The 27,712-nt window shown below is 44.6% G+C and overlaps 1 protein-coding gene and 1 pseudogene across 2 annotated transcripts in view; one reads left to right on the forward strand and one right to left on the reverse strand.

The window, feature by feature from the left end:
• The window catches only part of ATP10B (ATPase phospholipid transporting 10B (putative)), a 344,681-nt gene that overhangs the window by 193,647 nt on the left and 123,322 nt on the right, over positions 1-27,712 (forward strand). For both annotated transcript variants that reach the window (XM_053665940.1, XM_053665941.1), the window contains one exon: positions 4,180-4,243. The gene's annotated coding sequence lies outside the window, so the exon portion shown is untranslated. The remainder of the gene's footprint in view (positions 1-4,179; positions 4,244-27,712) is intronic.
• LOC119048241 (uncharacterized) lies at positions 77-196 on the reverse strand (annotated as a pseudogene).

Raw genomic sequence — 27,712 nt, forward strand, 5'->3', positions numbered from 1 at the left:
TAGCTGTGGCCTTTTGAGAACCACCCAACAAGCACTCCCCAGCCCTCATTCCACCAAATGACTACATGAATGCAGGTATTGTTGGCTATCCCTCCAAATCCAGTCTCTCCTATTTCCTTGGTGATGACAATCCTAACTTTTGAACTGATAAGAACAGATACTACACTTGATCTTAGCCAAAAGGCTGAGAAGCAATACAATCCTAACTTTTAATTGAGCATATTGTCCTCCTTAGTCTTCTTTAGACTTGTGTGTGATCACATGACCAAGCTTTGACCAATGAGATAAAAGGGAAAACATATGTAACAACTGAGAAGTATTTTTAAAGAAATAGCCTTCCTTCATACTCCCTCCATCCTGCTGCCTGAAATTCAGACATGATGGCTGGTGCTCTGGTAGCCACATTGGATCAGAAGAATGAAAGCTAACCCTGGGAAGCAGCAAAACAAACAGTGGGGATCAGCCTTCTTTCCTGATGACTCTAGAACCACCTTAGTAGAAAACCCTAGACTGCCAGACTTCTTTAAAGCAAAAATAACAACAGCAACCATAGTAATAATAATAATAGAGACTTTCGGTGTTGAAGCCACTGTTGTTTGGGGTTTGCCATATCTGGGTACACTGAGTCCTCAGTAGCACAGCCCCCTGTCTGCCCTGTTTTCTTCACCCACAGCTCCCCCAAGGCTGTTTTCTGCAGAGCACCAACAAATGCATATTTCCAGGAATGAATGCATATTGATTGAGTGAGTGAGTGGTGGGCACCCAAGTCCTTCTTTGGTCACTTTCCCACAGGGCAATACGGTCTCATGGTTAAAGGCTCATTCTCTGAAGTCACACATGAGTCCAGGCCCCGTCTCTGCCCTTGATTCTACCCATGTGTTTTCTGGGAACTTCCGTGAGTCTATTTCTTGTCTATGACATGTAACTTACCATTACTGCTTGGCTGTTGTGAGGTTTCATGGAGATAACAGATGAAAAGTGCTTAACGCAGGTCCAAGTAGTCAGTGAGGGTTCGCTGTTAATGTTAGTCCAGACCCCCTGCTCGTGCCCAAGTGGTCTCCCCTTGGTAGTCAAAGTTAATTTCTGGCTTGCACGCCCTTGTTTGCTTCGGTTATCCTGTCCCTCCAGCACTTTACGCTCACATATGGGTGTGTACACTCACTCATAGCCATGCACAAGTATGACTGGCGTCAAAACCACCTTAAATAACATTTCTCCATGAAACCAACTACCATGGCCCTAGTCAAGAATCTGTCTCTTCAACTTTAAAATTCTTGGATGATGCTGAATTCATTTTTTTTCATTTATCACATGCAAATGCTTATCACAGTGTCTGGCTTATGATATAGAAACCGAACATACTCTGGATGGATGGATCAATGGATGGAAAATTAACTTATATTCTCTGGCAGTTCCACAGGAATTTGTTTATCTTTCTACCCTCCCTGGTCAGCCTAGTGCCTGGCCCACAGCGAGGACTCACTTAGTGTTGATTGGACGGAGATAAGGGGAGAGGAAAATCAGAAAAACAGAAAATCAAGACCAGCACCCACCTGGACCCGTTCTTCTTTCTGTCAAAAGGACTTACTGAGAAGAGAAGCAGGGAGTTGACAGTCACTCTCTGGACTCTCTCCCAGGGCCTTTTTAGAACAGGAAAGTTAATTATGGAACCAGATTAACAGTTTCTTTTTTGATACAGTCGAAGTAAAACCAGCAGGATGCAATTTAGCTCTTCCCCACTTTCCAAATAGCAGCAAATTTTCATACAAAACAAAGAGACACTTGAATTGCAAATTACTTAGAGAATCAGCTAGCAACCCCAACGGAAGAATATTTCTGCTACTTTCAAAACCTGGCTGTTGCCTTTGCAGATTTAACCATGTAGTGGGACAGTCACAAAGGCTTGGGCAGCTTGCTGTGTCAACACTGGGCCAGGCAGGGGGAACTGGAATGCCACAGGATGGCCTTTTTGCTCAGAACATGTTTCTATTCTCCAAATCATCTCTAACTCAGATCATCCATCTCCAGTCACAGGATTAAGGCTGATGGGTTCCTAGAGGTCACTTCTGTCATGGCGGCAAGAGAAAATGCTTCCGAGGGCAGGCAGGGATGTAAATGGATAAAGTGGGCAATCGGGGTGCATGTCCACATCCCCTAGGGGGTGGGTGAGGACTGGGGTAAACTCCCAACCCCCACGCAGTCCCCTCTGCCATGGGGTTTTGCTGGGCCATTGCCAGTCATCGCTAGGTAGTTCTGTCAGGTCTGTAACCTGAATTCTGGCCTGAAATATTCTTCTTTTTAGCTCTTGACATATAAGTAATAAATTTTTAAGTACTATCTATTGACTGGGTATGGCTCATAGCCAACAGTTTATGAACTACTGATCTAGCTCAACTTCCTCCCTTGATGGGGAAACTGAGGTAGCAGGAAATCGTTTATAAAAGGTCACAAAATTGCAGACTCTTCTGGCTTCTTGTCCGGTGCCTTGCTGCTTGCACCACTCGACCTCTCCCAAGTCCCTGTCCCCTGCAGGCCCGGGGCAGCTTTCTTTTCACGAGAGCATTTATAAGACGTTTGTTTTCCGATTCAGATACATGACTCCTGTTTTTTAGAGAATCTAGAAGATAAAGCAAGAATAAGGAAACCTAAAATAAAAGCATTCAGTGGCGCCACTCTGATTTTCTTTCTGGAGACAGGGGAGGCTGGGGTGGGAAGCTGGCTAGAGACAGGATGCTTCCAGACACAGCCACCAGAAGGGGAACGAGGTGGTGTCTCATCCGGGTCGGCCCCTAACGTGTGCTAGGAAAGGTAGAATGGGGTTGGAGTGCATCTGCTCACAGCAGCGGGGCAGGGGGCAGAAACGAGTCAAGGAGACCCGATAGGGATTGTGGTAATGGAAGCAAATGTATCTGAAGGACTCAGACAGCATTCAGGTTCGACCCCTGTCACCCTGAGGGAGTACACACAGCGTAAACAGGCCTTCTGATTTATTTCTAAGTGGAGCTTGAAATCTCAGTTTTTATGTAACATTTTTTCAATGTTTCTTGGGTTTTTTTTAAGTGTCAATCAAACAAAGCACACAGAGGAGCAGGATTGGATGGCAGGCTTCCCCTTGTGGCCTCTGCTCAGTGACTCACTTCAAGTGGACCGGGCACTGCGTGCAGGTCAAGCAGCGGCTGGGTGGAGAGATGTTTGTGGTTAGTTCAGTCACAGACCAGCAGACAGGGCTGGCACGGAGATGACAGGGTCCGGAAGACAGACTGAGGAGGTGGAGGTCAACTGTGCCCTAAAGCAGGAGCCCCGTGGGGAGAGAGGGCTTCCCCCAGAGCCCAGCTGCAGCCTAGACAGATCCTTCAGGGAGAAGGTTCTCTGTGAAAATCCAACGCACCTGTTGTGGCCTTCTATTGTGGGTGTGGGGGGAGCAAGGGCTGGGGGTGCATGCATGCATGAGGAGACACACGTGTGTAACCATCTTTACTTTGCTAAAATAATAGAGATAATCTATTATCTTCCTTGGTAGCCCTGGGGAGGACTTCTCCATTTTCTCCAAAGCAGAAAGTTCAAGTCCATATGTCAACTATTTCTATTTTACTGTAATGAATGACTGAATGAGTAGGCTAGAGACTGCAGTGGAAAGAGCCCTTGAATGGAAAAGTCTTGACCTCCCTCTCCATCCTTACCTTTCTTTGAGTCTCCATCTCATACTTTGTAAAGTGAAAGCCCTGTGTTACTGAGGATTTGGGGTTAGAAGGGACAGAAAACCCAACTGGCTTAAGCAAAAAGAGTATATGCATTGGTTCACACAACTGGAAAGTGACTTTCATTGGCCCTGATCAGGTCCTACGCCCATTCCTGAGCCAGATGAAGTGGCCGAGAAGATCAAATGCACTGAGTGGCTGGGCCAGCACGCCTTCCATAGCGCCATCAGGCACTTAGCTAGAGTCTGTGGGTGATGTATGTGGCGGAGGGCAGCAAGTCGAGCAGCAGACCTGATTCCCTGGTAGGCATAGGTCGTTCCTGTTCAAACAACTGCCTGGAAAAATGTGCAGCCTGATCTGTAGATTTTGTTTCAAGCTGGAACCATCCAGATAAAGAGGAAAAGGCAAAATACATGATCACTGCCTGGTGCCAAAAAGAGGTGGTGCATTTTGTATTTATTTTCTCTCTCATGTCTTGCAGGCTTGCTGTGACAGGAAGGTTGGAACTGGTGGCACTCGTTTTGATGAAAGCAGCAGTGTGAACAGTGAGTAGCTCTTTCTATTATTCATTGGTTACAAAATGGACTCCTCTCTGGTGCACCAAGATGAGATTTATTAAACTACCCTTTCTTCTACCTGTTTAAACAAATATCAGCTGGCCTTGTTGGTAAAGCAGATGCCCAAGTATATGGATTAATTCTTCCCTGTGTGTGTTACCCACAGATAGAGAGGCAGAGGGGTGGAGGTCAGTGAAGGTACAGACATAGGTGAGGATAGAAATAAAGACAGAGATATACTCGGTCCTCAGTAACACAGGAGCTGTCAAGGTACAGATCACTTCAGGTGTGTTCTCGGCTGCAAGTAACAGAAAACACAGACTGAAGATGGCCTCAATAATAACAAAAGTTATTAGTTCTCATGACAATAAGTTCTGCATTAGGAAAGCTCCATGGTTGGTTCATTGAATAGCTCAGAAATATCACCAAAATCTGACATCTTCAGGGGCTGTCCCTTTGGCCAGAACTCTGGCACATACCCTTGCTTAAATCAGTCCCTGGTGAAGCAGATGGTAACAGCCAGGATTGGTCTGAGCCGATCATTAGTCCCTTCCTGGGCTTGGGATGGGGCCCACATCCCCTGAGGCACATGGCCACATGAAGGGATGAACAAAATTAAAGTCTTGTTAAAAAGAAGAAAGGAAGGATGAACGGTCCTGACAAAGGTCTCGTATCCTGAGCCACTGGAGGAAAAGCAGGCCCCTCGCCTTGGCTCACCTCCCCGCCAAGTCATGAATAAAATTGGAGAAATGTTTAGAAATAATTTGACTCTGGATATAAAACCCAAGGCATTACCATAAACCATAAGCAGACTGCTTCTCCAATTTGCATAATTATAAACTCCCCCTCAAAGAGTAAACATTGCTGCCAACTTTAAAAAAAAAAAACAAACTACAAAGCAGCGTTAAATATGCATTGCTAATTTGACTTTTTAATTTTCCTGGGATCATCACAGAGTTGTGCACAACTCTATAGATCCTGACTGCTTAATAAAACCTTCCACCTGTCTGAAAAGAAATCAAAAGAAAGAAAAGCTGAAACCCAGGCTTTTTAAAGCGAAAGCATTTGGGTTGATGCCTGAAAATTACCAGTAGGAGCTCATTGTATTCAAATGACTGTCAGATTCATTATTCATTGTGCGCTGACTCCCGTCATTCAGGTATTGGCAGTTACTTTGTGCAGCAGGAGGAAAATAACATTTTCTCAGATGTCTCCATTCAGTTTTGAGAGTCACCTGTGAGCTCCCTGTGGTCTTATAGTTGAATATTTATAGGAAGTGATCAGAGTGCCCCAAATCTCTCTCTCATTAATCTACTTAAAACGTCCACACCAGTCCCCGACTTGGACCTTGAAGGTCTCAGCTACAGCACAAATATGCTACCTGGCTAAGGTGGACTATCTTCATCCACCGTGATTTGACTTTATTGTTAGCCCCAGTGAGGACTGAGACACAGGGTAATGATGCGTAAATACATAGAAATCCTTCTGGAGCTATATTACTAATTTTATGTACATATATAATTTTATATATTGTATATGTACAAGAGAGATAAAGATTGTGTAAACACAACACATCATTGTGTTATACAATGTTACATGAAGTGAATTCCTTTTCATACAAGCTATTCTATCACCTGCTTTTTAAACCTGGCAATAGATTACAGATATTGTGCATTTGCAGTGTGGATGTGTTTATTTATGCACCATTTTTTATCACTGATTAATATTACGTATCAGGAATGAATGGGCATTTATTTACTCAATTCTCTATTGGAAGATATGTCATTACTAGTTTCTGTTTTTACTATTTTTAATTATACCAATCATCCTTGTGCACAGAGATTTTCCTCCACACGTAAGGTTCTCTCTTGAGCCAAGTTCCTCAAAGGGTGATCTCTGGGGCAGTGAGAGGTCAGCTGGCTGTGTCACAAAGAACTAGAATCTTGACACTGCCCTTGGGCTACCGGAGCACCTTCTGGGGACTCTGGCTACATCTGTGATGCTTTGAGCTTCTGCAGAAGGGAGAGGTTAAGTGATGGGAGGAGGAAAATTGGAACAAAGTGCACCTGCTGTGAACTTCTCTATTGACACTTTTATATCCTGCATAATGATGGATCAAAAAAAGAGAATTACTCTTATTGCAGGCAATCATTTATTTTTGTGTTCATTTGAGTAATTAATGTCTGTCTGTCTATGCTAGACTGTAAACCCCCTATGGTTAGGAGCCAGGTCCAGCTTTCTGTTGTTCACTGATGTATAGCAGATGCCCTACATACTTACATTACAGTGTGAATGTATTTTGGGGGGTAAGTGAATGAATTATAATAGAAAATGCTGCATGATGGAAAGGGATTTGGAAGGAAGTTCCTAAAGAGTGGAATGTCTACAGAATCTATTTTCTTCTAATCCTCTTATCCAGTACCAGTTGTGTCTATGATACTGTTTTGCCTGCAGCAGTGGGCATAGAGAGGCATTGAGCCACAGATATAGCCACTGTTTTAGGGCAACAGCAGATTCTTCTGTCTCAGGGAGTACTCTATTAGGAGCGGGTTATTGTAAATGGCCATCCATCCCTGTCAGTCCAGAGTTCATCTTTAACATAATTCACTCAACCCCTGATGTTAGGGTCAAACTATTTTTATGACCAGTATTTGATTAACTTTTACCTTTAACTTCTTTTTCTAAATAAGATAAGATTCTCTGAGATTATGAAAAATCACAAAAGGGACAAACTTGGAGGTGTGACTTCATACTAAATTCTGTCGCAAAATGAATGGGTTCTGTAAGGTTGTGCCAGTCTGATTTGCTCCAAAACACACTGGAAAGATGAGACTGTTTTTCTCTTTCCATAAAACATGAATTTGCCTTTTTTATTTCCAAAAATGTTGCCTGTTCTATAATGCAGGGTTTTATCTAATTTTCTCACATTTGTCACCCTTCCCAGGGCAGTGAGGGTTGTTGCCATGCTCTCTGCCTCACAGAGCCTGTCTGCATTTTGGTGGCCAGCCAAAGAGCTTGCTGAACAGAGAGTCCCTACACCCATCACCAAATGACCATTCCATTGGCTCCTGGACTTAGAGTAGTGATGACCCTAGAAATCTACAAACCATCCCTAAGGAGAAGAAAGGTTGCTATCGGGCTAACTGATTCACATCACCTGGGAGTTCCTTAGGAATGTAGAATCCCAAACCTAGTGAGTCATAACACACATTTTCTCACGACCCTTGGGTGTTTGGTTCACACACACACCTAAAGGACAATCCCTTGGGTTATTCTCACTGTCATCTTGTTTCCAAAATATCTCCCTGCTTTAACCAACAAAAGGAAGCTCATGTGAAGTGGAGAATAACTCAACACACATTATTTCAGTAGCTTAGAGTGTTATCATGATGGGTGGAGAAAATCTTCCATCCTAATTTGAAAGACATTTTCTTTATTTACAAACCACCATTTACTCCTTAGAGCAGTTTATCATTTCCAAAGCAATTCTCCCTCTATTCCTTCATTTGTTCAGAACGGCAGGCCTACAATGAGGCCAAACCATGGTAAACATGAGGGTGAGGATAAGGGGAGCTTTGGTGCACCCAGCGCCCCCTTCTGGACTTGCCTCCCCTGTTCTCTGAAGATTCCCAGTGCTCTTAGACTTTTTGTCTTACCTCAAGCAAAATCTACTATTCAGACTATACACGATGCCAGCCATTCATATTTTATATACTTTTACAGATTCACTCTAATAATTTTTCATCATACCTCTTGTGATGAAAGTCTTTGTCTCCCATTAAAAGAATATGGCACAAGAGAAACTGTGAAGCGTTAAGAGGTATTGACAGATCAGATTTGGCAAATAAGTTTTATCTGTGCGATTGATAACTTCCTGGAGTTCTGTGTTAGGAAGGATTCTGAGCCTATATCTGGGTTCCCCAGGAAAAAAATGTTTGTGACCAGTGATGACTGCTGTTGGCATGGAATAAAGATGGAGAAATGTTTCATACCAACATTCACTAAACCTTTGCATGACATGCAATGTCAAGTCACTTGCATGCTGGCTTAGTTATCTATTGCCAAATAAAAACTTACCCCAAAATTTAGTTTAAAATAATATTCATTGTCTCACCATTTCTGTAAATCAGAAATTTTTGAGCAGTGCTTCTGGTTCTGTGTCTCAAGAGTGTCCCACAAAGACAAAGCCGAGGTATCAGCCAGACCTGCAGTCTTACTCAAAGGCTGGACTCGGGAAGGATCCCCTTCCAAGCTCACCCATATGGTCATGGGGTAGCATCATACTTCTCAAGGACTGTAGTACTGAGGGTCTCAGTTCCTCACTGGCTCATGTCCAGAGAATGCCCTCTGTTCTTTGCCACACTGCCCTCTTGAGGGGACAGGTCTGCAAGAAGAGAGAGAATGTTAGCAAGAGGAAAGTTACAGTCTTTTATAACCTGGTCATAGAAGTGTTAGCCCTTCGCCTTTGCCTCTTGCGTTCATTAGAGGTAACTCGTTGTGTCCGCTCAAGGGGAAGGAATTATACACAAGTGTAAGTGCTTGTAGGTGGGAATTGTTGGGAGCCACCTTACAAGCAACCTGCCATGCACATCTCATCCTATTTAATCTTCACCATGACCTTCAAGATACATACTGTTATTATCACACTTTTACAAGTGAAGAAGCAAGCATAAAGTCATTTATTCAAGATGACACAGCTAATATGGGACAGCTGGGGTTTTGACTCACATCCATCTGACTTTAAGGCTCATATTATTGTCACTTGCCTTTTATAATCTTTAGAATTATTGTGTTGCCCTGGCCAGGTAGTTGAATTGGTTAGAGTATCATCCTATCTACCAAAATGTTGTGGGTTTGATCCCTAGGTCATAGGTTCAGTCCCCAGTTGGGGTGCAGAGGGAAGGCAGTGGGTTGATGTTTCTCTCTCTCTCTCCCTCCCTCCCTCCCTCCCTCCCCCCCACCTGCCCCTCTCTCTAAAATCAATAAATATATCCTTGGGTGAGGTTAAAAAAATACAGCCCTGGCAGCTGTGACACAGTTAGTTGGAGCATCATTCCATAAACCAAAAGGTCACAGATTCGATTCCCAATCAGGGCACGTACCTAGGTTGCAGGTTTGGTCCTGCATGTAGGTTGGGATACATGCATGAGACACCTGATCGATGTCTCTCACATAAATGTTTCTATCTCTATCTCTCCTCCTCTTCCCTTCTGTCTCTAAAATCAATAAGCATGTCCTCAGGTAAGGATAGACAAAATAGAATAATTCTATTAAGTGGTCTTCAAAATGTTTTGCCCATGAACCTCTATTAGCAAAACCTTTCAAAATACACTTTTATGATATGCATATATATTTATAAAGTGCATCTTAATCTATAATTAAATATGAGTAAAGCTTACTTTTAAAAATGATTGTGACTAGAAATTCTTTTATCCACACCTTAATGGGCGTCTAGCCCTCCCTTGGGACCAGTCCCACATTGAAGACTGCGGAACCGATGCCCTTCCAGCTGTGTGTGACTTCTATGATCCACAGCTCCCTAGTGGGCAGTCAGGTGGGCTGACTGGAGATGGAGGGGGAAGCTTCTGCTTCCCAACCAGTTAAAACAGGGACGAACTGTCAGCCTCCTCCTCACCCCATGATGGGCGTTGGGAGAAATAACGGAGGCGTAAGTGTTTGGACAACTCCTTCCTCTCACTTGGTGTCATCAAGTCCCTTAAGGCAAAATGAGAGCAGCCTTCTTCCAGCCTCAGAGCTGTGGGACTTCACTACAGGAGGGGGAAAAAAACTGTCTTTCAGTCTGGCTCCTAATCAGGCTTATGGGATGGAGAAAAGTTCAGATGCAGTTTCCAAGTGAAGCGCTGTCCTTCATAAAGACCTATTTGTCTTTGTCTAAAAATTGTGTGCGTGGTTTTTAAAGAGGTAACTCGTGCACATGGTAAAAAACATGTTTCATGCATTGTGGAGACTCAGGGACAGTTAAGCTTTCCACAGAGGCACCGTCAGAACTCTCTGTATCACTCCCCTATAATAACTGCTTTGGCAGCTTTCAGGTCAATGTAGTTGAACCGTGTGGGTGGTTCCCCAAATCGAGAAACTGTCACCAAAAAATGGGGGACTGAGTACTGGCCAGGCATCCACCCTGAAGACGAACTCTCGAGAATGTTCAAGCAGTCCTTTTATCAGCAACCGTTTGTCGCCATCACTTTGGTAGCTCTGAATCTCCCTGCCTCTCTCTCTGGTCCTGTCTTCTCAGCAAGACTAGATGACTCCTGAGATGCCCCCCACACAGGCTTTCCCCAGCTCTGTGATGGGCTGTCCTGCATGGGGGGGGGGGGAGGGCGGTGTCAGGCGCAGGCACCTGCCCTGCTTTGTTTGGTGCCCATGGTGTCGGACCAGTCGGAACTCACCAGATGTGGAAACCCGCCCCTTCCTCCTGCTTGTCTGACCAGCTGCAACTGGGAACCATTCACAGTTGCCCAACTGAAATGCCTTCTGAATGCACGTGTTTGCTTTGCCTTTCAAATCAGTATTCTGGCCAGAGTGACAGACACATACACTGAAATCAATCCCAGAATTCCGACTGGGCAGGATTTTTTTTTTCATGAGAATAAATTGTTATAAGCATACAGATGACTAGGCTGACTATATGGTTTCCTTTTACCAGTGTCAGGGGAGTGTGGGGGTGGTGAGTGTATTTTTTTCATAATAATAACAGCAGCAGCAGAAGCTACGTGTGAGCTCCTATTCTTTTCTGGAATCTTTATGAGACACGGACATTGTGATGAAGAACACGGGACCTGCCTCGGTCTAACTGGCTGGGGACCCCATCTCCATCTCTCAGAAGCTTCGTCACCCAGACATGTCCTTAATGTCTCTGAACATTAGCTACACGATCTACAAAAAATGTTCAGTAACCCAGTAACCACACCAACCACATAAGGGCTGTTGCGGAGGTCAAACCAGGCAGCCCGTGGAGAACACTTAGCCCAGTGCCAGCACAGAGTAAGCACACAGTACCAGCTGGCTGTTCTTGGAGCTGTCTCTGCAAGGTTGTGTCCTCCAACTTCATAAAGGTGCAAACTCAGAAGCAAACAAGGTGAACCATTTGCCAAAGACTACAAGTAGCAGAACTGGGCTTTGAGCTGGGATTTCAACGTAGGCCCATCTGCTCAATTCTTCAGCTATTCATTGGGTGCTGCCTTGTGTTCCAAGCACTGGGAACAGGGCAGCAAGTGAAGAAGGCACAGTCTGCAACCTCACGGAGCTGACATTCTAATGGGGCGATGGCGTTGCCTCTGTGAAGCTGCCCTAGCACCTCGTTCAAGTGCCTTCTGGATGCTCTTGATGGCAACTGAAATAGCTAATACTTATCAGGAGCTACTGGGCACTCACTTAATCTCTCCTGCAGCTCTGTGAGGCAGCTACTATTATTATCATCATTTTTACAGATACGAAATCTGAGGCTTGCCAAAGGCAGAATGACTCATCTGGAAGACAAGTACGTAGCTGGAAGATGGTGGAGCTGGGATTTGAGCTCAGCACGGTTTATTACATTGTCTCCAAGAAGTCAAGGTGGCTGGGGACTGGGATCAGAGCTAGGACAAGAAGCTGTGTCACTGCTACAGCCTCCTTGTAATCACATATAAAGTGTATCCCATTTTTTGTGTGTGCCCAGAGTTTCTGTAGTTACTTCCAAGTGTTTCAAAAAAAAAAAACTAGAAGAGACATTTAGCCATGAAAACAAAGAAATTGGGCACTACCTATAATCAGGCTGCAGGATTTAAACTGATGAACTCTGCTCTCCTAAACTCTATTCAGTGGTGTTTTCGAGAACCCCTGCATCCAGGGCCAAGCACCAGCAGGTCAACCAGTGGCAGGTCCCTGCCCCCATTGGCCTGTGAAAATGAAGCTTGACTTGTCTGGGTGCAGACCAGCATGGCCTGAATAGATATGGGCAAAGGCAGAGTCCAGAGACTGGCTGATGAACACAGCCACGGCCTGGTGACTTCTGCAGAACCATAAATCACAGACAGGACCATGTTCAAAGGAGTCGAACAAACTCAGATCTGCCTCTTTGATTTCAAACATTCGTCTGCATCTCTTTAGGTGCCTGGGGGTGTCCAGCGAGCCAAGGATGCTGTCAGTGAGTTAAGATGTTATGGCTCACAGCTACCAGCCAGTGAAGTGTCTGCACAACCCTGAGGCACCATGAGATTGTTGACCAGGAGTTAAAAACAAGGCAGAGAAGAGAGCCTCCCTGCAGGAAACAGAGATGCCCTGCCCTTCACAAACAAAGCCAAACACAGCTGGAGCCTGAGTTCAGGTCTATGTTATTTACAGCAGAAAGCGCACAGCCGAACCGGAGGCTAGGTTTCTTCTCTTGTTTGCAACCTGGAATGAAGAAATGTAAAACAACAAGTCTTTTGAGGATTGGCTCCCCAGCTGCCCCCCAAAGTGGACGGTCACCCCTGGAAAACATAAAAAACCGCCCAGGGCTGTGCTGAGCGGGCCAAGCGTAGTTGGTGGAACCACACAGACAAGACATCATTTTTAAAGGCTCTCTGGTCAGCTGTCTCATTTGAACCTCACAGCACCAAGGGAAGGACAGACACTGGGTATTTCTTTTTAATTCTCACCTGAGGATATATGTTTATTGATTTGGGGGAGAAAGAGGAAAAACATTGATCTGTTGCCTTCCACATGCACACCAACCGGAGATCAAACCCAGAACCTACACACATTCCCTGACCGGGGATCAAACCTGCAAACTTTTGATGTACAGGACAACACACCAACCAACCGAGTATTTTTAACTCACTTTACACAAGTATAAACTCTGAATATCCACACAGGTTCTTGTTAGGTTGGAGTCACTCAAGAAACCAGACAGACCCAGCGAGCCAAGAAGCAGGGTTTCTTAGTGGGGAATAAGAAAGTGGGGCCAACCAAGGGAGGTTGGAGAGCCAACCAAGGGAGGTTAAGACTCCCTCGGTTGTTCTTAGGGCAGGGTTTTCAGGTGCAAAACCTCGAGAAGGGTAACTGGTTGGGGTGTCAGAGTCTGATTGGCTAGAGCTGGCTGCTGGGTGCCGTTTCTGCTGACCATTGTCAGGCTCAAGTTAAAGCTGCATCCTGTTATGCCAGATAGACCAGCCCCAGATGCCAATCTCACCCGGGCATCTGGTTTGTCCTGGGTAGGGGCGGCAGGCAGTTTCCCAGGGCACAGTTTCCCATGGTGTAGTTTCCTGCCTGGTGATTTTCCATTCCTCCTGGGCCCACCTAGGTCTGTCAGTTATAAGATCTGCCTAGTGTCACACAGCAATTTGACGGAAGCAATGGAACCAGAACTCTAATCTCTGCTCTGAAAGTGCACTTGGACTTCCGCAGCATCTCTAGGGGAAGTGTGAGATGCACGCGGGGCACTCTGCAGGGCCGGTACCACCGGGGAAGCCCTCCATCCTGATTAGCTGGCATTAAGTTGCCAAGATCTCTCATGGCTCTTCCCATGAGGCCAAAATGAAGACCAGTGCTGTTTGCTCTGAACGTCCACCTCCTGGAGTTGTTCTAATGAACCACAGTGGAGGAAAGCATTGTCCTCAGTTAGATCCCATAGGAAAGCCTGGAGTGCCACGTCCCGCCGCTGACTCGAGTCTGGGAATGAATACACAGGAGAGAGAGGTGTGAGAGCTGCGATCTTTCCATGAAAGCTCGTGAGCCTCTGCACAGTGGCAAGTGGCCCTTCAGCCTTCAGATGTACCATATGGGATTTTTTAAGTGGCTTTTGTCATTTTTAATGGAAACACTGTGTTTTCACCCAGACAGACTCTGCAATCACATATCGAAGGGGCTGTGAGGTCAGGCTTTGCAGAATGGGACTGTCTGGGACAGAGGCAGAGGTTTCTGTTCCCCTGAAATGCTGTCACCCAGAACATGTCACCACGCCACTGAAGAGGAAACTGGCAAGGTAGTCCAGGATCAGGTAGTAGTCAGTTCGAGATCTGGATCTGTCACTTTCGAGCAGTGTGACTCTGGAAAAACACGGATGGCTCTGAGCGTGAAATTCCTCACCCGTAAAATGGTGCCATCCACACACCTAACAAGTGGCGCATGAAGTAGTCACTCAAATCAATGCACCATCCAGGTGTAGCGGTATCATTCAAATGGGACTGGAACTGATGCCAGAAACCACCTCACCCACGGGTTCCCAAATCAGCTCAGCCCCACTTGAGGCACTTAAAGATACATGTGGCCAGGCCATGGGTATTCCTGTCCCATGCAGCCTGCTTTTATGCCTTTCACCCTGACCTCTCACTCCTTGACAACCATTGCAGTTGGTTAAGGTGCTTCCAGTAACAGAGACTATACATATTTTTCAAAATCTATGAGGCTAGGGACCAAGATTACCAGGTGATTCTTAGGCCCTCAGGTTATCATGAGTCCTTAGCATGATCTTGGGGAGCCACTGACCTAAGCCCTAAAAAGGCTAAGACATCTGAGGGTCAGGGATCCACAGAACCAATTAGCAAATGATAATACCAGCAAAATAACAAACACCCTCAGGTTTTTTTATTTCCAGTCTAATGATCTCAACAAGTCAAGGCAACAAAACTAAGGTACGAACAAGATGGTTATCGTGCTGAATGTCTCAAGTATGGTCCATGTGGTCTACAGTGTGTTAGCAACTGTTCAGAGCCCAAGCGCTTACTGCGTGGTCCAGTTAGAACCACAAACCCAGGGCAGTGTGGGGACCTGAGTGCTAAAGCATCGCTGGCTCACCTTAGGAGAGGCCACATTGTTAGGACGCGAGGCCATGGCTCCACCAGGCATCCCAGCTCCACCCCACACGTACCACCACCAGGTAGCTTGCTGAAAGACAGGGACCGTGCCCAGGGGGAAATAACTGAATCAGAAGAGCACACCTGGCACAGAACCCTGAATGGGATGGCACGTGTCCTCGACATAACCTGGGGATGGCATTCAGGAGAACTCCTTTGCCCCGAGAGCTGATCTGAGCCGGGAAAGGTGCTGAGTATGGAGATCCCCTACCGCAGCTGTCTGAGTAGGACAATGCTTTTATTGATCCCTCCTCCTATTTATTATTGTTATACCATTCACCATGGCTGAGGATGAGGAAATGTAAGCTCACGGCCAGATCACAGGTCTGAGATGAGCATAAAGTCATAGAAAAAAGAAAGATGAGAGCCTCCAACCTTGACTAAAAGAAGCAAAATGTATTGTTCACAAACTCTGTAACTGTCAGTTATGACTTTTTTCAATGACAATATTTGTCAGCCTCTGTATTTCTCTAGGCTTCATTTTTTCTCAGTTGTAAAACAGACTCATAATGTACCTACCTCCTAAGATTGTAAAGATTAAACGATTTAATGTGTGAAAAGCACCGAGCCCAGTGAACAACTCATAATTGTTCAGTCAGAGTTAGATATCGTTATAATTACTATTATACTGTGATTTGGTTTTTAGAAGTGGTAAAATGTACTCCAGTCTAAGAGTGGGAAATACAGTGAATGATTCGGCTGAGTGCATTTAAATATATGATAATAATATGTTTATGTAATGTGATTTCCACTTAGGCCTTTCAATATAGTATTGGCTTTTTATTGCTGCATAACAAATTACCAGGAACTTATTTATTGTGTTACATTTTCTGTAGGTCCAGGCAAGGCATGGCTAGGTTCTCTCCCCGGGGTTTTCTGCAAGGCTGAAGTGAAGGCATTCACTGGGCTGTGTTCCCTTCTGTAACCACTTCCAAGCTATTCACATTGTTGGCCAAATTCAATTTCTTGCATTTGTAGCTCCGTAGTCCCCATGTCCCTGCTAGCTGTCCTTAGAGGTCCACTGCATTTCCTGCCATGTGGCTCTCTGTATCCATCACTCTTCAAAGCCAGTATCAGAAAGTCACTCTCCCACCCAATCCCTCTCACACTTCAAGTCTTTCTTACTAGGAAGAGCCCAGTTCCTTTGAGGGGCTCCCCTGATTAGTCACACGGACCTGGGATCATCCTTCTACCTTAACATCAACTGCTTTGGGACCTGAATTACATCGGCCAAACCCCTTCCCAGAAATACCTGGTGTAGTATTTGTTTGAATGGGAGAAGGCTGGCGTAGATCAGGGACCAGGAACCTTGGAGGATCTGTGAGGATTCTTCTTACCACAAATATACTTTCTCACCCACTCACCTTGTTTGCATCAAAACAAGGTGGGACAGTGAAAAAGTGAGAGTGACTCTTTTTTATGTAGAGCTCATAACATGACTCTTTAAAGGCTATTCTCATGGTTTTAGAATCCTGGCGCATCAGAATAGCATGTAACAGAAGGTGTGTGCTCCAGGACTGAGGCCCAAGTCATGATTCAACCCCAGCTCCATCCCTGTGGGTGAATGTTCTAACCACTCGGTGACTTGAGAGAGTGATGGCTACAATGACAGGCAAAGGATAATGACAGAGGAGAGATCATAGTCTACAGCGTAAGAGTGGTGTAGAACACGGTATTCACCCAGTGTGCGGTGAGGATGTAAACACTGCCGCAGCACTCATTTCTTCTAAGGCTGCATTCGCTCTAGGGCCCCCGTGAGGACTTTTGCCCTCAATGCATGCTGTCTGTTCATACTACCTGTAGACTGTATGTTTTTTTCAACCGACTTTCTTTTCTTATCAATGAGACCATAGTTTTCAAACACTTGTTTTCGTTTTTTCTGAGTTCACATTAGCATGAATGCATAACTGTTAAAAGTGTATTGAGCACAATGACCACTCCCCCTAGAGAGGAAACTTACACACATTGAGATGCTCTGCAGTAAGGATGGGACACGCCCCCTTCTAAATGAAAGGCGGTGCTCCTTGAGGTCCCTGAGGGAATGAATTAGGAGCTCCCCAGGTTTTAAAACCCTGATTTTGTTTGTTGAGAGAGTGCCTTGCAATTGAATTCATTTAAAGTTCAACATAAGACCAGGGAATGGGGCAGGTGCGTGGTGGGAGGTCGTATTTAGTTAAAACAAAATGAAAATACATCAGGCCCAGAACTTACACTCAGATCTTTTTAATTCCAAGGCCAACTTTTTTCAAATCACAGCAAGAAATGGGGGCAACTGGAAGGAGGCAGCTGAGGAGGTGTGTGGGTTGGGGGAGGAAGGAGGTAGAGCGGGAAAGACAGAAATGCAGAGGAAGAGAGGCTGACAAATGGGCATCCAGAGAGAGACAGAGAGAAAGAGAACATTAGGAAAGAAGTGGGGGCGGAAGGATTTGCTAAATTCTTAAGTGATAAACCTTCCCTGTCACCCGTCCATGGGTCCTGTGGGTTTTCAAGCTCAGAGCCTTCCTCTCGCTTCTCTTTGTATGTTATTTAGCTGATGGACGTCTCTTGCAGTTTCTTTTCTCTTAAGCCTGCAGACCCCCTCTCAAAATGCACATGCTATGGATGCTCACAAGGTGGAGTTATAAACTGTGCAACGTGCTCGCAATCAGGCCGGGGTCTGAGTCCAGAACCCGAAAATCAAACCGAGGTCCTTGACTCTGCATCCCTCCCTGTGTGGTCTAAAACTCAGCCACACTCGTTGCATTATGCTAACCAACAGAAAATCATACTGACCAGAGGAACGGGATGGTTTCAGTGTTTCTACTGAAAGTAGAAAGTTGAACTTTCTACTCTTTGCTAGGTGGTCCTCACCTAGGACTTCTCGCAGCCATTTGCTTCTCCAGGTGGAATTCTCTGCCTTACCCACTGCCTGTCCCAAGAAGCACTGAACCCCAGGCTGCTTGGCACCTGGGGAAGAGCACTTTCATCTGATATTTTAATTAGACCCTGATACCTGGTATGGACTGGGGTGCTTACTCGAACACCGGCAGGCTATTTGCTGTGAAGGAGCCCAGCTTATCTGGAGATTACTAGGGCAGATGGAGACTGTAGACAATTTAATAGAGCAAAGGTGTGGGCCTTGTCCAGTGTGTAGCAATTGTAAAATGTGGGTCCCCTCTCAACTCCAGCTTCTCTGCACTGCGCCTTCATGAGGCATATTTTATCTCTTCTATCAGCCTCCTTAACAAACACTGTCCATCAGAAGAGCAGCCTTGGAAGCCTTTCCAGGGAGAGGGAAAAGGAGGTGGGGCTTGGGGAAGGGTTAGAATTTATCAAGACAATGCAATTTGCCAAGGTCTTCAATGATCATCACCCCTCTCCTGTGCACCACTCCAGCTACATCTAATGAGCCTCTGTCTTTCGATGTGCAGCAGGAAGTCAACATCGGGCAGCCAAAGGGAGGCAAATGGAAGGGGAGCTAGTCAGAGTGGCCTCCTGAGCGTTTGTGTTTCCTTGGCATTGGAGATAACCCCTTACTGTCCCATGCCCAGGTTTCCAACTTGTGACTGAGGCTCCTGTTTTATGGAACCTCACCTGTATCGTCTGTTTTCTTTCCCACTGTGTCCCAAACACTTCTCCCAGTGTTTAAGGCAGCTTGTGTGCTCAATAAGCATTTGTGGAAAGAAGAATGAATAATGAGCCCGCTGATGTAGTGTTGCTGCTGAGACCCATCAGCTTCCGGAATGCATCCCTGCGGATGCTCTCAAAGCTCCAGGCTCATCCTGGGTAACTTGCTAGAAAAAGTCCACCTGTCGATATATTCACTGGCTGTAGAAGCTGGATGCTTGTAGTGGGCGTACACTGTTTGCCTGTGAATCCTGGCTAGTTTACATTTCAGCTGAGGAGCCGGGAACTTGCGACACAGTGGCAAATGGAACAGCATAGAATAATGCCTCTGGGGTACAGGCTGAAAGTTCAGAAGAGAGGGACTTCCTGTGGCCCAGGAAGAGGAGAAAGACTGTGCTTTAGGGCTTGAGTATCAGTAGTCAGAGAAATTGTGCAAGTCTTCCAGATAAAGAGGAAAAGACAGAAAACAGTTGGCAACATGGATTATGGACACAGCCAGCTTATATTGCCAGCTCCATTTTCCAACCATATAAATAGCTTAATCTGTCTAAATCTTCATTTTCTGGTTTATTTTTTAATCCCTACCTAAGGATATATTTGTTGATTCCAGAGAGAGAAGAAGATGGAGAAAGGGGGAGAGAGAGAAATAGAGAAACTTTAATCGGTTGTTTCCTGTACATGCCCCAACTGAGAGCCAAACCCATGTGCTCTGGCTGGTAATTGAACCCTCAACTTTTTGGTTTAAAGGACCAACTGAGCCACACTAGCCAGGGCAGTCATGTTTTGGGGTTTTGTTTTTTATGGGAATATGCATTTCAGTAAGAACTAGGATTGAATTTAGGAGACAAAATGTGTAAAGGACTTAGAAAAATTCCAAACATATAGCAAAGCTTAATAAATAACAATGATGGGAGGAGGGAGAGGAGGAAGATGACAAGGTGAGCAGTGACTAGGACCCCAGAGCAGAAGATGACTGACCTGGCTGAATGAAAAGCAAGAGACTCATAACTCAGGGAGGAGATTTGGGGCCACTGGCATCAGATAGGGTAAGGGACCCATTTCAAGAAAACCTGGAAGACTGAAATGACAAAGAAACACAGAGAAACATTCAGGACAGAGAAGGAAACACTTCCTTGCAAAGAGTGCAAGAAAGTCAGATTTCTAAAGGTCAGGCTCACCACATACAGAACACGGGTGTTTAAAGGAACGTACCTTGAAATCATCCAGGATGGCGGGCTTACATGGTTTGTTCACGTGGGCAAACAGCCCCTTTTTCATGCTATCGCCGTATTCGTAAAGGTCAGGGCATCCTCTCCAGTCCTCAGAGTTGCGAATACCTGGGGTTACACTGCTTTGTTAGTGTTCCCTGTTTTATGTGAAATAATCAACGTTCTCATATTTAGGAGTCTGGAACCAGTCAGGGTAACCTGTTATTTCTGTTTTGTTTTCTGAGGATTTTTGCTTCTACTGAAGTAAGAGCTGTGATCCATTTCATGGCCTCCAATATTTCACTCCAAACCATGGATTTTGGAGTCAGACAGACATGTGGGCTCAAGACTCAGAACTACCATTCAATCAATGGTACTGTGAGCTCAGGCAACTTACTCATTCTCTCCGAAGCACAGGCGTATTATTTGTGGAAAGCAGCTAAAAGTACCACTGTTGTTTATTTTTATGGATTAAAATATAGGTAAGTTCTCAGCCCAGTCAGTGCCTGGCATGTTGGAAGCATTAAGTCAGACAGAACAAGTTTTCTCACATTCTCCAAAGCAGTAACTTTTCTGAATTGTCCTAGTACTTCAAGGAAAATGTGAAGGTTAGAATGTGGACCCCATGACGCTGGGAGTCTGGAACTTCTCTGCTAAACTTGGAAACTCCCCCTGAGACTGAGTGAAGACAGATGTCGAACTCCGGCTGTCTTTGACCATGTCCTGGGCGAAGGCCTGCAAGTCAGTCTTCAGCAAAATGAGAAAAATTAGGAAAATGTAATATGTTTTTCATGAATTTAAATTTATGTTTAAGTTAAGGGACTATCCTTTATTCTAAGATCATGACCTCCCTGGTGTCTTTAACAGAAAAATAATTTCAGTGAGAGTAAAGGTAGTTTAATTTTGGTTGTTAGTTTTTATACTTATCCTGGAAACATGAAAACTTTGCCAATCGTAGATAAGATGCCCCAGTTTCCTTGGAGTTGTTCTTGTGCCATGACATGAAGAGAATGGGAACACTTTCCTGGGAAGTGGAAAACCCTCATTGTGTTGACTGGGACATGAGGGGCAGTCACAGTGGCTTTCGTGCAGGGGTGTTGTGTCTAGGAGTGCACAGGAAGGAAGGAAGGTCTTGGGGTGAGGAGTCTCGCCCACTCAGTCATCATCCCAGTTTGGAAACCCCATCTCACCTCCTTGTGCTGCAGTGCAGACACTGCTGCTCTCAGTGTTTGTGGAGCACCTGTGAGCAGCAAGCGGAGGTCTTGACTTATGTTCTGAGGGCAGCAGGTACTCAGGCTGCCCGGTTTGCCTGCAGTGAGAATGGAAGTTGGTCCCTCTCTTGATGTTTAGAATTTGAGAGTCACACCCTAAAATGGCTAGTGCTTTCTCCAGCTACCTAAGGATGCTGCTGTGAGAACATTTGAGAAATGCTAAAGACCGGGCCCGCCCTGCCCTGAGCATGGCCTCAAATGCTGCCTCGCAGCCATGGCCGTGATGAGAGCAAATGCCCAAGGAATGCCCAGGAATGCCCTCCAGAAGCCATGGTAACCAGGAAATCCTACAGCAGAGCCCAAGTAACCACAGGGCAGGCATTGCTGTAGCCCCACCTGAAACAGAATGAAGAAAAGAGGTATGACATTCAAATTTCCTCTCCAGAGGAAGGTGCTTCTGAAAGGGAACCAATTCCCCTTTGGTGAGGGTGGAAGATGAAGAATGAAATGTTTGCACAGGTTGGTGGAGAGAGATGATAGGAGGGAGCACAGGAAAGGGCAGACAGATGGATATCCCTTTGGGTACAGATGTATTGGCTGTTCTTGCACAGCCTGTTGCTAGAGGTATCTACAAAGCATACGCTCTCCTGTTTGAAAAGATTAGATTAAGGTAGACCTCAGATGTTCATCCAGTTCAGCAAAACACATGGTGAAACAAGGATCTTTTTTTTTTTTTAAAAAAAAAAAAGGTGTTTTTTTAAAACATTTAGTGAAAGGTAATTACAGATGCATCAGATTCTCTTAAGAAGAAGATCGGAGCCTTGGAGTGAGTTATATGGTTACCTCTGTTTTCTTTGTGCTACAATTTAAAGACTCTGGTATTGCTCAAAGGATGCATTGTCGTGCCAGAAGAGGCTTTGAAAAAAGGTACAATAGAGATTCATCCACCAGACAGATACCAGGCAGGTCTTTCCTTATCATGAAGGGTACAAAATATTTAATGGTGTCTGTGCCTAGAATTCAATGTGAAGTCAGATAATCAGGCAAATGCAGAGAAAACAATGAGAGCTTAAAAAGACCCTGAAAGGCAAGTCCAGCGTTCTTTTGCAGATTCTTGAGCATAATTTTTTAATTACTAAAAGGAATTTTAAATATCATAATTCTTTAAATTCTAATGGATTGAGTTGCTGGTTTCATGGTTATTTTATAGTAATAGAGCCTGGGACAATAGGAGACCCAAATCAGCCCTGCTACCATTTGATGGGTTTCCCAGGAAGAACATGTACAGTCGTTAACAATGAAAGGGATGCAAAACACTACAATACTAAAAGTGGTAGACATGCTCAAAGCTCTTATAAAAAGGACGGGGCTTACTGAAGTCTCCATTGCTATTCTCTCCTGGTCCCCCTCTCTGCCTATTTCCCATCTAAATCTGGACCCCAGTATTCCAAAACATGCCAGTAGGATAAGAGTGGCGACCTCAAAAAAGGTCCAAGTATACTCACCCACTGGGGGACATCGAACCAGAGAAAGATGAGGGGCTAGCAGCCTTTCCCTTAGTGGCCAGGCCTGCCTTTATCAGCTCACCACACAGAGACAGGAAGGCAGAAGCATAAGAAGGAGACTGAAGCTTTTCAAGGTTGTGAAGTGGAAGTAGGTCCCCACTGGTGGCTTTTGTGTCCGTACTTTGCTCAGTCAGGTAAGGCCCTTCTCTTCCCTTGCAGAGATGCCAGGAAGAGAACGAATGGGGCACAAGCTTTCTGATACTGGGAAGGGTTTCAGAATTGCAGGTGCTTCTGCTTCTGCAATAACAATAACAGTATCCATCATATACTGAGTGTATTCTTAATTGCTAGGTGCTATTAAGAATGCTTAATGTACATGAGCTCATTTAATTTTCACAGAACCCTGTGGTGTTGACATGATTGTACCCACAATACAGATGAGAAAATTGAGGCTTAGCAAGTTCAGGTTTCACCTACTTTGTCTATCTATTCAGTGTCTAAATGCCCACTGTGATTTATAGCCTACTGTGGACATATAGTATTAGAAAATTCCCCTTTCACACCACCCCTGCCGTAGGCAGCTTGAGGCTACCATTGGCCCTTGTGGCCATGACTGAGTTTCCCTGCTGTTGAGGATATTGTCTCTCCAAAGCCTACTACTCTGAATACCATTTGTACCGTCTCCAGCAGTGGTCCCCAACCATGGCGATCTGCCCCCATAGACATTCAACACTGCCTGGCAACAGACTGGCTGCCACACTTGGGAGGAGTCTCTTACTCTCGCTACTCATAGAGGCCATAGATGCTGCTAAACCTCCCACAGGGCCCAGCCTAAATTGTCAGTAATGCTGAGATTGAAAAACCCTGCTCCATTGCTACACAGAGTGAATTGAACTATTCTCTAGAGTAGCCTTCAAATGTCTGGGGAGAGCAGCAATGTCATCTCTATTCCCTCCATCTTATATCTACCCCCCATCCTTACCACACTGACTATCAAGTCTTCTGTTACCTGCCTGTTTCAACATTTCTCTTTTCTAAAAATGGAGGCTTAGAAGACTAACTGAACTACTCAAGATCAAATACTAGTGAATGACCAAGCCAGCACTAGATTAAAGACCACCTAGTAGTGTTTTGACCATCTTCCAATCATATCACATCTAATCTTTCAGTCCACTTGTGGGTAGTACAATGTCTCTATTCTCACAAAGTTTATACACCAGTGAATGTTAACATGGTCCTGCTCCCTACTCATCTGTGTTATCTCCTTTTGCCATTTGATTTGGTCATGTCAGCTTTGAAAGCCAATAAAAAGATTCTTCAAGGAATCTTTTATCAAGCCCTTCAAGGAAAGCATGACTATTTTTCTGTTGAATATAAGTCTGTTCACATAGATCAGTAGAGCAGAATGGAGAGTCTGGAAATGAACCCACAAAAGTATAGTCAATTGATTTTGACAAGGGTGCCAAGACACTTCAATGGGGAAAAGGGCATTTTCTCAATAGTTGCATAGTCATACATGAAAAAAGTTAAACTTGAATGCTACTGCACACCATAAACAAAAATGAACCCCAAATTGGTCATAAATCTAAATGTGAGATCTAAAATTATAAAACTTCTAGAACAAACAAACCTAAGAGAAAATTGTAGTGACCTTGTGCTTGGCAAAAAGTTCTTAATACAACACAAAAAACTTGGACTAGCAAAGAAAAAAAAAGTCACTTAGATTTCTGAAAATCACAAACTTTGCAGTTCAAAAGACAGTGTTACAAAAAAGCAAGCTATCGACTTAGCGAAAAATTTGCACAACATTTGCTCAAAACAGGGCTTATAGCTAAAATATATAAAGTATCTTATAACAGTAGCAAGACAAACAATACATTTTTTTAATTAGGGAAAAGATTTGCAGAGACATTTCACAAATAGAAAGAAAAAATTTACAGATGACAAACATGAAAAGATGTGCAACATTTCTGAAGAAAATGCAAATCACAATCACAATGAAATGCCACTACAGCCCACTAAAATGGTTAGAAAGTAAGCAGACTAACCCCACCGAGGACAGTCAAGAATGTGGAGTGACTGCAACTCTCCTGGTAGGAACAAAAATCATAAAAATCATTTTGTAAAACAGTACAGTTTTGTGTTTTAAAAATTAAACATATACCCACTATTCGATCGAGTCATTCTTCTAAGAATTTACCCAAGAAAAACGAGAAGTATATATTCCCACAAAGACTTAGAGACAGATGTTCAGAGCAGCTCTGTTTGTAACAGCCCCCAAGTCCACCAACAGGTAAACACATAAGTTGTATGTATTTTTACAACAAAAAGGAACAGATTATACACACGAGATAGATGAATCTGAAAATATTTACGCTCAGTAAAAAGAAGCCAGACACACACCCCCACCAAAAAACAAAAAAAGCACATACAGTGGAGGGACTTCAAAACCCTGGAATTTATTTACTAAAAATGTGTATTTATTCTTACATGTTTAAACGTCAGTCACCTTCAAAGCACTCTCCATTTGAGGAGTGCACCTATTAAGACTTTTTTCCACTGCTCAGAACGGGCTTTGAACTCATTGATTTTGATGCTTTTTAGTGCTTCTGCCATTTTTTGTTTCACCTCTTCCACATCAGCAAAACATTTGCCTTTGAGGACTTTTTTTTTTTCATCCAGGGAAACAAACAAACAAAGTCACCCATGGGCAAGATTGAGTAAATAGGGAGGGTGGGGCATGGGGGTCATGTCTCTGTTTGTCAAAAAATGCTGAGCACGCAGCAGGGAGTGGGCAGGTGTGCTTGTAAATTACCCATTATGAAATAGGCAAACGTGTTGAAAGTCTTAAAAAAAATCACTGAAGCCAAATGCAGCCTCTCGCAACAACACCAGCTGGTACGCTAATACACATGGGTTCCTAGAGCACTCACCTAATGAGGAAGCCCACAGAACAAGGGGCCTGCCCTCCAGAAGATAATTCTGATGTTTTTTGGGTCCCCCCTTTGTATACTGTATGATTTTGCTTATAAAATGTTCTAAAAACCATACATCGTCTATAGGGTCAGAAAACAAAGCAGAGGTTGTCTGCAAGACAGGGGTGGTGTGGGACGGGAACTTATAAAGGGGCAAAAGGAAAGGTCTGGGGTGATGGCTATATTCACTATCTTGATTGCAATGATTTCATGACTATACTTATGTTGAACTCATCAACTGCATGCTTTAAATAGGCATAGTTTATTGAACATCAAACATAATCAATAAAACTGAGGAAAAATTAGACGAAATAGAATCAGAGAAGGTGGGTCTGTGGGTTCTTTAGTTCCCGGTCCCCATTCAAGGAGCTGCCACCCCGTGGGGGGCACCTGCTGCTCTCCCTGTGGTACTGGCTGCAGCGGCCACACGGCTGCCTGCATCCTTAAGGGCCAGCCCAGCGAGGCCTCCCAACTCCTGTCACCTCTAGGAAGGTTCCCCTGGTGTAGTCCGTCATTCGGTGGTCAGCCAGCCCATCCACAAAGACCCGAAGAGACCACAGTTGCTTAGAAATTGCACATGCATGACATCAGTGGCCTCATCTTGGGTAATCTTTGTCAGTAAGTATGGATAGAGTTGCACTTTGGACCCCAGAGAGCATATGGGTCGCCATCTGCTAAAACAGAGCATCTAAGAGTGTCTTCCGCAAAACCTGCGGTACACCGTCCTTAAGTTGCATTTCACATTGTATCTGTCCCCCTGGTTGATTGCATGCCATCGAAAGCTCACCAGTTTTGATTTTGGGTTTTCACTGTCCCTTCCCTGACCGAGAAACAAAGTCAGACTTATTTCCCAGCAACCTTCTTCTCGGGGTACGGGTGTGCCACATTGTGCAAGAGTTAGGGATTCACGTCGAGAGGGTGCTCGGCGACCTGACAATGACGCTCTTCGACGGATTTTTGCCATCTAGCCATCAGTTTTTCCAGGTCTGTGAATAGAAGACAGAAAGTGGCTACAATGTTATATTATACATGAGAATCTGCCTGCTGTAGTAGAAATTGACTCAGACTTCGGACTCCAAGCTTATTTGTGTAATTCCCCAGCTGTCTGACATTGACTCAGTTTCTTCACTTTTGTGACCCTCAGTTTTCTCTCCTGTCAAAAGGGATGGAGTTACAAGGGTTTAATAAGATAGACTCTTTAAAGAACTTGAAAGAACAGGACACCATCAGGTAGTCATTCACATCTCAGGACCTGAAGTCAGACAGCCCACAGTCTATCCTGACCTTGCCACTTACTCTGTAGTGCCGTTGGCATCCTCATCCATCAAGGTAGGGACGATATGACACCTCCTTCATAACACTGGTGGGTTCCATTAGTTCATACATGTAAAGCATTTGCAATAGTACTCGGCCCAAGATGAGGAGTCGATAAATGCTAGCTGCCATCAGCATTATGATCACAGGTATCTGTCATGACTAGTGCCACAAAAGAGGTGTCAAGTAAGTGGTGGGCACTGTTCACTTATAACCCTCCATCTCTTCTGGTTTTCCACACAACCTCTGTCCCCCACAGCCCTCCCTGAAGTACTTCCAAGAAAACCCAAGCATTCTTGAGATCACAGTATGAATGACACTTTCCCCCCATGTGTGTGTTGTTCAGCAAAGCAAATAGAATAATAACTAATGTGAGATTGTAATTATCACGTACGTCAGGGAGGCTGCCTTGTAAATCAGACTTAATTAATTCTGAGTACTTGCTGCTTCTCCGGTGCTCCTACCAGCTCAGGAGCGAGTCTGCTAGAAATATGTAGTATGTAATAACTAGAAGTCTGTAACAAATAGGACTGTGGAGGCAGTGAGGGTGTTTCTAGAAAGGTCGTTCAGAAGAAGCTGGGAGCCATCCACACAGGAGCAGTTTCACAGCTGGGGGTTTAGACCTTCCATCCTGTGGTCCACCTGAAGCATCTATGCTGGAAGAGGGCATGATATTTCCTCACTGTAATGTTAGGTATCATTGGGCTCCTGTATCGGAAAATGGTCCAACCTTTTTGGGGTTTTTTTAAAATTTTTTTATTGATTATGCTGTTACAGTTGTTCTATTCCCCCCTTCATTCCCC

This window comes from Artibeus jamaicensis, unplaced genomic scaffold (genome assembly GCF_021234435.1).
Source record: "Artibeus jamaicensis isolate MK-2021 breed Jamaican fruit bat unplaced genomic scaffold, CSHL_Jam_final contig_432, whole genome shotgun sequence".
NCBI lineage: Eukaryota > Metazoa > Chordata > Mammalia > Chiroptera > Phyllostomidae > Artibeus > Artibeus jamaicensis.